The sequence below is a fragment of the Podarcis cretensis genome, assembly GCF_951804945.1.
Source record: "Podarcis cretensis genome assembly, chromosome: 4".
Taxonomy (NCBI): domain Eukaryota; kingdom Metazoa; phylum Chordata; class Lepidosauria; order Squamata; family Lacertidae; genus Podarcis; species Podarcis cretensis.
In genome coordinates this window covers 48,216,943-48,226,624 of record NC_137173.1, presented here as the reverse complement: position 1 = coordinate 48,226,624, position 9,682 = coordinate 48,216,943, and the positions used below count along the sequence as shown (strand labels likewise).

Genomic DNA, 9,682 nt, shown 5'->3' with positions numbered 1-9,682 from the left:
CTCCTTTGGGGCTTTACAGCGCTCAGAACAGGATTTGAATATCCTTGATTTAAGATCTGCCTGCCCCCACCCTCGCCCGCTCAGAACAGTGTACAATACTGTATTAAATATATATATATATCGCATGCGTGCCCTGTAAGAAAAGCAAGCAAGCAAAGCTGGCCTGTCTATCTATTGTCCTTACAGTCAAACATCAACTTTATTTTCAAGCCTCGTCCTTCTCCAGTTGCAGAGATGCTCCCAGGCAGACTCCTCGGCGAGCCTGCCTCGCACATCTGCTTGGCTGTGGCTGCCGGGAGAGAAAGAGGTTAAACCGGAGAAACTTGGCTCAAGCGATGAATGGCGAGGAGGGGAGAAGGAGGGAGGGAGGGAGGGAGGGGAGGGGAGGGACGGGCTGACAGGGTGGAAAGGGAGGAGGGGAGGGGAGGGAGGATCTCGGGCTGCGGGTGAGGCTTTGAAAGTCAGCCTCACAGGCATTGCAGCAGAGCCCCGAACCAGCGAGGAAGAGCGGAGGCGCTGCTGCCAGCGCGGGCGCCGAGCTCTTGCTCCGGAGAGGACGGCGTCCCCGGGGAGCTTTGTGTATCTGCGGGCTGGGCGGGCGTCTGAGGCGGCGTCGCCTTCGCGAGTTGCTTCTTCCCCTCCCCGGAGCTCTCCGCGCTAGAACTCAGCGCCGGAGTTCGCGCCCGCTTGTCAGGGGTGGCATTTGGAAGAGGCGGAGGCGGCAGCGGCGCGCGCGCGCTCGCGCTCGGAGCTCTCCCTCCGACGGACAGGAGGGCGAGAGGCGAGCCAAGGCAGACGGAGAGCAGGAGCAGCTTCCCGGGAGAAAGGCGGCTGGGAGCGGCGGTGGCCGCGCAAGGGGCCGGCGAGGTGAGTTGGCGAGGGCCACGGAGGCCGGCGCTTTTTCCGCCTCTGCCGCTGGAGAGAGGGGAGGCGAGCAATGGGAAATGGCCGCGGTGGTGGCGGCGGCGGCGGCGGCTGGGGGCTGGATGGAGAGACGGAGGGGAGCGGAGGCGCTGCGCTGGCAACCTGACAGAACCCGCGAGCGCCCGGAGAGGGAGGGAGGGATGGGGCTCCGGCGACGAGGGAACAATACCCGGGCTTGACTTCGGGTCTCCCAGGAGCGAGAGATTATTTCCGGTGGCAGCCAGTCTCCCTCCTCGCTAAGCATTTTAGACAAATAAAGTTTGACCGGCAATTAAGGGTGGGTGGGAAGGCAGGGCAAGCGGAGTGGGTAGTTTCCTAGTGCTGACCCCCTTTTCTTGGTTTGCATTCTTTCTGAGAGACGGACCTTTCTCTCTCTCCCCCTCCTCCTCCCTCCCTGAATTATTCAGGGAGCCACGAAGTCTTGGGCGCAGGAGCTGCAGTTCCATCAGCAGCAGCAGCAGCTCCTCTGCGGGATGTGGAAGGGAAGAGGAAAACCTGGCGTGTGGCTCGAGCGTCCGCCTTCCTTCCCTCTCCCTCCCTCGCTCCAAAGTCTCTTTCCATCCCTTGCTAAGCTTCCACCTCTTCTTAATTGCCTGCACAACCGCACTAGACAAGGCCGTGCCTCCTTTCCGTCTGCGCTCACCTCCTGTTATTTATTCACTTGGTTATTTATTCACTTCCTCTCCATCGCCACGCACGCACGCACACGCACACCGGCTGGGTAGGTTCCCCCCTCCACCCCCTCTTCTGTGTCACATACAAACTCCCACTCCATCCCCATCCTCCAGAAAAGGTGCTTTCTCATTATTTAGTTCCATCATGCTACCCTGCTCCATCCCTCCCCCCCCCCCCGCATATTGTCCTTTCCTTTTCGTCTGTATGGCAGGCACCACCACATTCGGTCGCACTCTATAGCCTTCTGATTACTTTTCTCACCCTAGGAAGTATAAATATTTTAAAGTGTTTTCTTCTTCGTTGTGATTTGAGAAATTGGAAAATGGACTTGGAAACAAGTTGGGCTGTCACTGCAAATAGTTTGCGTATTTGAGCAGAAATTTTGTTCTGTGATGGTAAGGTCTCTAGAAGTGGTATTAAGAGACTTTATTTTTTTAAAAAATTAAATGTATCCCTGTTTGACATGACTGTGAATCCTTGATACATGGGCTTCTTCTTTTAAAACCCTGTCATATTTTCAGGTGTACTCTAGTGTATGTTCTATTTGGCAAGATGAAGTTTCCGAAAATCTATTTTGTGTGTCTTAAGTCATAACTAACTGGTTCCGTGATAACTAATTGCTGAGATGCTTTATTCAATTGGCATCGAAACAGATTACTAAGTCATGGCTGCATGCAGAATTGTACGGATAAATCATATAATTCATTGTTTGAGTAAATTCCTCATTGCAAACTGATAATAGATTGAAATGGAAGGTGTGATGGTTGCGTGATATGCTACTGTTGCATGGAGATAAGTTGCAGTCTGCATTGTATCCTGTAATCTGTCTTCTCTGGTTGCATTTGATCTCCACTTCTGACCACTAAAGAGGTTCAAGATTTCTCACAATTGTTTTGGACAGAAGTCTTGTGCCCTCCATTATCTTGGTCATTATTCTGTTCCTCCTTATTCACTGGAAGACAATTTAAAGAAAACATCAGCAAAACATTAAACACTGAAATGGTAGCATTTTACACATTCACTCATTCAGCTTGTTAAATTTCATCTGCTAATTTACTTAACCAGAAGTTAAATTTGACTACAAGGTCCCTCCTTCACAAACCATATCCAAGTTGTTGAAATTCGAATGAATGCTGTTGTGCACACTATGATTATTATTGATAAAGTGAATAAATCTCATTAAATAATATAAAATCTCAAGAGGCTTTAATTTTCAGGAGAATGAAGCATGATGGAGAAAGTGCAAAGTCTTATAGACTAAACTTTAAAAAAAATGCAGCAAGAGCTCTTGGCATATCCATAATTTATCCATTAGGATACTACAGTTTAATTCATGTATTAATTTTTACTGGGCATGTGCAAGTTTTCTATGTTCTGAGGTCTTCTTTGTGTTTTGAGCTCTGAAAATCCCCTTGGAGGCCCATGGGATCTTTGAGAGAGTTATAAATTAAAAGATGCAAAAGTTTATTAATCTATGGTGCCTGTTACATAGAGGTTAGAAAACATTCACACTTTAGTGTGATGATTGGTCCTGGGTCTGGAAATACTACATATGTTTTGAACCTGGGTATTTTGTATGTATTGGATTTATTCTGGGGAAAAAATGCTGGAGAAAAATTCTAACTCCTTTCTTGTATCTTGTTTTTCAAACTCAGTTTTAAGGTGAAGTATGAGAGCTGTGGGTTAAAGCCTCAGCGCCTAGGGCTTGCCGATCGAAAGGTCGGCGGTTCGAATCCCTGTGGCGGGGTACGCTCCCGCTGCTCGGTCCCAGCGCCTGCCAACCTAGCAGTTCGAAAGCACCTCCGGGTGCAAGTAGATAAATAGGGACCGCTTACCAGCGGGAAGGTAAACGGCGTTTCCGTGTGCGGCTCTGGCTCTGGTCAGAGCAGCGATGTCACGCTGGCCACGTGACCCGGAAGTGTCTCTGGACAGCGCTGGCCCCTGGCCTCTTAAGTGAGATGGGCGCACAACCCCAGAGTCTGTCAAGACTGGCCCGTACGGGCAGGGGTACCTTTACCTTTACCTTTATGAGAGCTGTGACAGGTTACTGGTCTAAACTAGATGTGGCATTTTATTTTCATTTGTTTGAGCTGTTTGTTTGTTTGTTTGCTTCAATGAGACATTGCATCAGCTGGAGAAGATAATCATTATGGTGATTATAAAAGCATGGAAGGGGAATATAATTCTTTATTCCCCTGCTGGATTTTCAAGGAAAATCTCTCCTCTGAAGCTATTTACATTGGAATTAATGGAGGATTTCCTCCCAATGAGGGACCCCCCCCAGCAAACACCAGCTTTTAAAAAAAGGAAGGGAAGGGTTAAATTCTGCCTCCTTGTCTACTGTGCTCCTTCCCCTCCCCTCATGTGATGTAATGTACATATTTTTAATGAATCTTAAATGCAAATATGCATTTTACTTCTGTGTTGGCTCTATGATTGGTTATCTTATTTACTGATTTTTATATCACTTCTTAGCCACCGAAAATGGTATTCAGATCTGCGATAAAGGAAGTGCTAGGATGTGTTTTGTAAAAAAAAAAAAGTGCAAAAATATGTCTTTTTTCAACAAATACAGATTGTTATGAAAATAAAAATGAAAGACTACTTGATGTTATATAAGTTCCTTTTGTATCCTGCCTGGTGGTCATGCCTTAGGCTTCCACTACTGTATGCTAGTGAAAATGTCAAGGCCTTATAGAGGTTTCCTATGACATTGGTTCTGTATACCTTTTTAGTTGTAGAGCAGCAGTTATAAATTGTTTTGATGAATGATGAATTTCTTTGGAAGCTTATTAGGCTTTCCTTGCTGAGGCTTGTGAGACCTGTATAATACCAGACAGATCTTCCTAAAACATGCCAGTTATTGTTTTCTTGTGACATGCAGCCAATCGTACTTTTCAATGTTGTAGAAGGTGCTTTTAGTTTGCGTGGAATAATAATGAGGCACCAAAGGCAAAGCCAATGCCCTGGGACATTTGTCAGAATCTTTTTCAACAAGCAAAAGGTCTGTGGCAGATGTTCAGGGTTTCCTCTGCAGTATACAATAAGGATTCCCAGAACCAAGAAAGTTTATAAACCGTGCTATTTGAAAATCATTTCCAATGTCTCCTGTTATGAGAACAGAGAATGGTAGAAGGCAAAAGAAGACACTTCTCAGTCTTGCTTCTTTTAGGGCATGGATAGGCAAACTAAGGCCTGGCCCAATCGCCTTCTAAATCTGGCCCACGGATGGTCCAGGAATCAGCATGTTTTTACATGAGTAGTTTTTACATGAGTCCTTTTATTTAAAATTCATCTCTGGGTTATTTGTTGGGCATAGGAATTCATATTTCCCAAAAAAAATATAGTCTGGCCCCCCACAAGGTCTGAGGAACAGTGGACCGCCCCCCTGCTGACCCCTGTTTTAGGGCAAACAATTGACTTCTTAATACTGCCTTCACATACACTCAGTGTGACTTTCTGAGTAGACATGCATAGGATTGTACTGTTAGCTTTTAGGCAAGCCACCATCTCCCCATTTCCTGCTCTATAGGACTGTTATTAGGATTATTGAAAGAACTTGTGTAAAGCACTTTGTAAATGAATGCTTGGTATTATTATTATTATTATTATTATTATTATTATTATTATTTTCTATTTTTATATAGTAAATGGAGGCAGATTGAGCTATGAAAACAGGAATGTCCTTTTAGTACAACATATATCTAGTCAATAAACCATCTTTTAAGGACCATTTAAAACTATTTACACACTATTTACTTGTTACATAATTTTTTAGAGACCGAGACTGGTGGAGTTTTGTGCTTTTTTGCTTCAAAAAAGGATTATGCTCATTAATAGAGATTACTTTTATCTATGGCTGATAGTCATGATATCTAAATGGAACATCCACATTCTGAGACTATATTTCTGAATATCACCCAGGAAGGCTTTCATGCCAAATTTGTGTACCTGCCTGAGGCATCTGTCTGTTAGTAACAGATTAGATAGACCCTTTGTCTTATCAAGAATCTTATTGTGTTCTTTCTTCCAACTTGTTTCTTCTCCTAGTCATTTTTAAAGTATATGTATGTAATTTGCACTTTTGTTCATGTTTTTAATAAAATCAATGCGTGTGCACACTTAATTGCATGCATGCTCAAAATACAACTTTCCTGGTCACATGTTAACATGTAACATATTAACTAACAGTTGCAGATTACAACTACCAAATGATTTTTTTCTTTTGAAGAATTTAAAGCAAGCTGTTTACGACAGCAGCAGTGTGTATAAAAAGGCACGTCGATATTGTATTTTATTTTCCTATTTATTTTATTTGAGCTATACTCCGCACTTTCCTCCAAAGAACTACATGGTAACATTGCCTAATCGGAAGAGGTAGATCAACCTAATATGCGCGTAGCATTTTAAAAAATCTGTGTATTTCCTCTTTATTTTGATTAAATACATGCTTGCCTTAAATCAGTTCTGCATAATGTATGTGCTTATCCCCTCCTTCAACGTCAGAATTTCAAAAGTGGAAAGACGGATCCTGTAGTTGCATTATGGTGTACTTAAGTCAGTGTCCGTCTTTTCTTAAAACTGCAGTAAATTTGCCCAACATTTATTAAAAATCTGGATTCTTTTTACCAATACCAAGATGAATTTATAAAGAAAAGAAAATTAGTTACAGATCATTATCCTGAGGGCAAGTATTGAATAAAAATCCTTTTATAGCGGAACTAAAGTGTGAACTATAAAAATTTCCCACAGTGTTATAGATTAAAGCCACCTGTACCAACATCGCAATTGAAACAAAATTGCTCTTCTTCATCTGGAAGATAGTCTGGTTCAGAATATGAAATCTCAAACTGGAAATAAGTTCATAATTTTGGAGCATCTATTTGGACGGTGGTGCTCTGGCCATGTGGCACACTGGCTAGCATGAACATAATCAAGCACTGGAGTTCCTCTGTGGGGTTGTAATTCTGTAGCTAGGAACTACATGTGGGACTCACCTTTGAGGAGAAATTTCAGTGCTGACTCTCACAAGGAAAGCTTTGTGGTGAGTTGGTGGGATCAAGTACATTGCACTATTGAGATATGGGGAAGGGCAGCATTCTACAGCAGCTAACATAATCCCACGTTTTTCAAGCAAAAGGAGCAATTGGATCCCTAGGAATATGGATGAACCATTTGTTTCCCCCACTTACCCTTCCTACCTATATATGGAAGCACGAAGAGCTGTTCATTTCATCCCTGTACTGGGGTCCTACTCCCCACATGTACATATTTGAATGCATGCACACATCTTTTCTAAAGTGCTGTTGTGTGCTTGTGATGAGTGCAAATCTGATTATTATTTTTTTGTCTGTGTTACATCTTTGTTTACTTTGTTACATAGGCCGAACTTACAGAAATACAGATTCAGCCAATCCATATCACATTATAGGTAAATGACAAATAAAACATTAGATGAAAATAGCTTAATATATATGTGGTGGCTTATAAAACATCCAACAGATGGGGAAGTTTTCTTTTCTTCAGACGTTTTCTGAACTTTTTGTAATTTGAAAATTTATACAGATTTTTATATAGTGCCTTGAATAGTTCAGTTAGATCTGAAAACTTGATGACTTCCCAATTGAGCATTGGCTTGTGAATACTGAATAATGTGTATAAAGTTTATAAAACTGTGTGTGGTTATTGGGTTGGATTCAGACTTTGCTCACACTGATGGGGTCATCTATTGCCACTGGGAGAGGAGAGGGTACCTTTCAGAACAGTGTGGGAAAGGGGCCTTACTTAAACTCCCTGCCACCAGCGTACTGCCACTTTTAAAGTTAAGCACTTAAGTGCAGTGTTAGAAACTGGGATATGAAAGCTAGGAGCTAAATGGCACCTTAAACCTAGGTTATGGGCAGAACAACGGAATTTCTAGGCTTGCTTTTTTATAACGAGAATACAAAGGTGAAAATGAATGAACTGCTGCTAAAATATTATGTTCATTTTTCGAATGGTCTAGTCCTTCCTCTGCTCGCCCCCCTGATATTCTTAAGAGGGTCTCTTCTCCAGTCTTCAGAGAGTAGCTGGAAGTGGGGAGGCAGAAAAAGGTCCTATTTTCCTCCTACTCTGCAGTTTTAATCTGAAATCTTAGGCACAGTACAGTGGTGCCTCGCAAGACGAAAATAATCCGTTCCGTGAGTCTCTTCATCTAGCAGTTTTTTCGTCTTGCGAAGCATCCCTATTAGTGGCTTAGCGGATTAGCGCTATTAGCGGCTTAGCGGCTTAGAAAAAGGGGGAAAAACTTGCAAGACTCGCAAGACGTTTTTGTCTTGCGAAGCAAGCCCATAGGGAAATTTGTCTCGCGAAGCGCCTCGAAAAAAGGAAAACCCTTTCGTCTAGCGGGTTTTTTGTCTTGCGAGGCATTTGTCTTGCGGGGCACCACTGTACCGTGCCCAGGGCTCAGATTGCTCGCGTTAATGAAATTCCCTGTCACAAAATGCGCCTAGAACAATGGGAGTTTTAAACACTGCCTGAGTATTTTAGTTTTTCTTTTTTGTTGCATTTATATTCCACCTTTTTATCCAAGGAGATCAAGATGGCGTACATGGTTCTTCCCTCTATAATTTAATCCCCACAAAAACTCTGTGAAGTAGGTTAGAGAGAGAAAATCAACGTCTGGCCCAAGGTTACCACTGAGCTTCATGACTGTGTGTGGTGGAGTGGTGGTGTTGAACCCTGGTCTCCCAGGTCCTAGTCTGACACTCTAACCACTATACCACGTTGCAGTGAAAATGATTTCAACACCCACAATTCTTCCACTAAAATCAAAGTGCCTAGCTGTAGCTATAGCATGACCACATTTAGTAGTCTCTTATTAAGCTAGTACAGAGCTTTCCAAACTGTGTGTCATGACACGTTAGTGTATTGGCTGCAGTCAGTAGGTGTGTTGCACAAATGCTGGAAAGGGATGTAGTTTAATCTCTGGTTTGCTAGTAAAACTGTATTACTGTGCCGCGAAATGATGCATGTCTAAAAGGTGTGTCACCAACATGAAAAGTTTGGAAAGCTCTGGGCTAGTAAGAATGTGAATTTTACCTATGTTTATATACATTTTATATAAAACACAGTTTAAAGTCCCATTCATTTTGGTGGGAAAATTAAGTGCATGCTTCATCTTTTTCCATTGGAACTTAAAATTTTTATCTTTCCCTGGATTAAGTCATGCGTTGAAAAAGGAACATTTATGCATACTTTTGTAGTCTGACTCTTATATATAATAAGTTCAGAATCCTTGAGGAATATATAGGTTGCATTTGGGATGGCATGAAAGGAGGACTGTAAAAAGAAGGCCTTCATACTTAAAGTAGTTCCAAGAAAAATATTTTAGTCAAATGACTACTCAACACTCTTGTTTTGTGTCAAGTTTGCATAGCAATAACTGGAATGGTTAATATGCATTGCATAAGATTGTATTTAGTACCATTTATTGTTTAGTGTTTAAATTACTTTATGTTGGTACCATGTGGGACAGAACATTTCTCATAGAAAACATTCTAAAAATACATAAAATTAGTAACATAATGAATAGGTCCAATAACAGCCAAATGATACATTTTCAAAATTATAAACTACTGTGTATCTATCTGGTTTCAATATCACAGACACACAGACAGTATAGTTATTTGTAAACAAAAGGAAGGTTTAAATTAAAACAAAAAATAAGTAAAACAAGTAAAAATCTAGTTATGACTTCACCCGAGCAGTCGTAAATAAAATCAAAGCCAAAAGTAATACTCTTCCATTTAATACACTGCAAGGGAAAGAAAAAACAAAACCAGGCTGATAAGTGTATTAATCGACACTGACGTGTGCTTTGTTGAATATTCAATCCTAGTCAAATAATTAGTTCACTTTTAGCTATTGGAAAATAATTTTTTTTCTTTTAAAACTCCAATAAACGCTTTCATATTGTCATGTGGTTCAGACATCTCAAATAAACTTTTGAGTTATTTATACATCAAGTAAAATTAACATTGCATACTTTTTCTAAATATAAACCAAATAAACAGGCTGAATCAGGTCCTGGTAGATTTATGGC

The 9,682-nt window shown here is 41.8% G+C and overlaps 1 protein-coding gene across 2 annotated transcripts in view; it reads left to right on the top strand.

Annotated features, from left to right (window-relative positions):
- Positions 1–471: 471 nt before the first annotated feature.
- Positions 472–9,682, top strand: part of NRIP1 (nuclear receptor interacting protein 1) — an 80,612-nt gene continuing 71,401 nt past the window's right edge. For both annotated transcript variants that reach the window (XR_013837700.1, XM_079972015.1), the window contains exon 1: positions 472–867. The gene's annotated coding sequence lies outside the window, so the exon portion shown is untranslated. The remainder of the gene's footprint in view (positions 868–9,682) is intronic.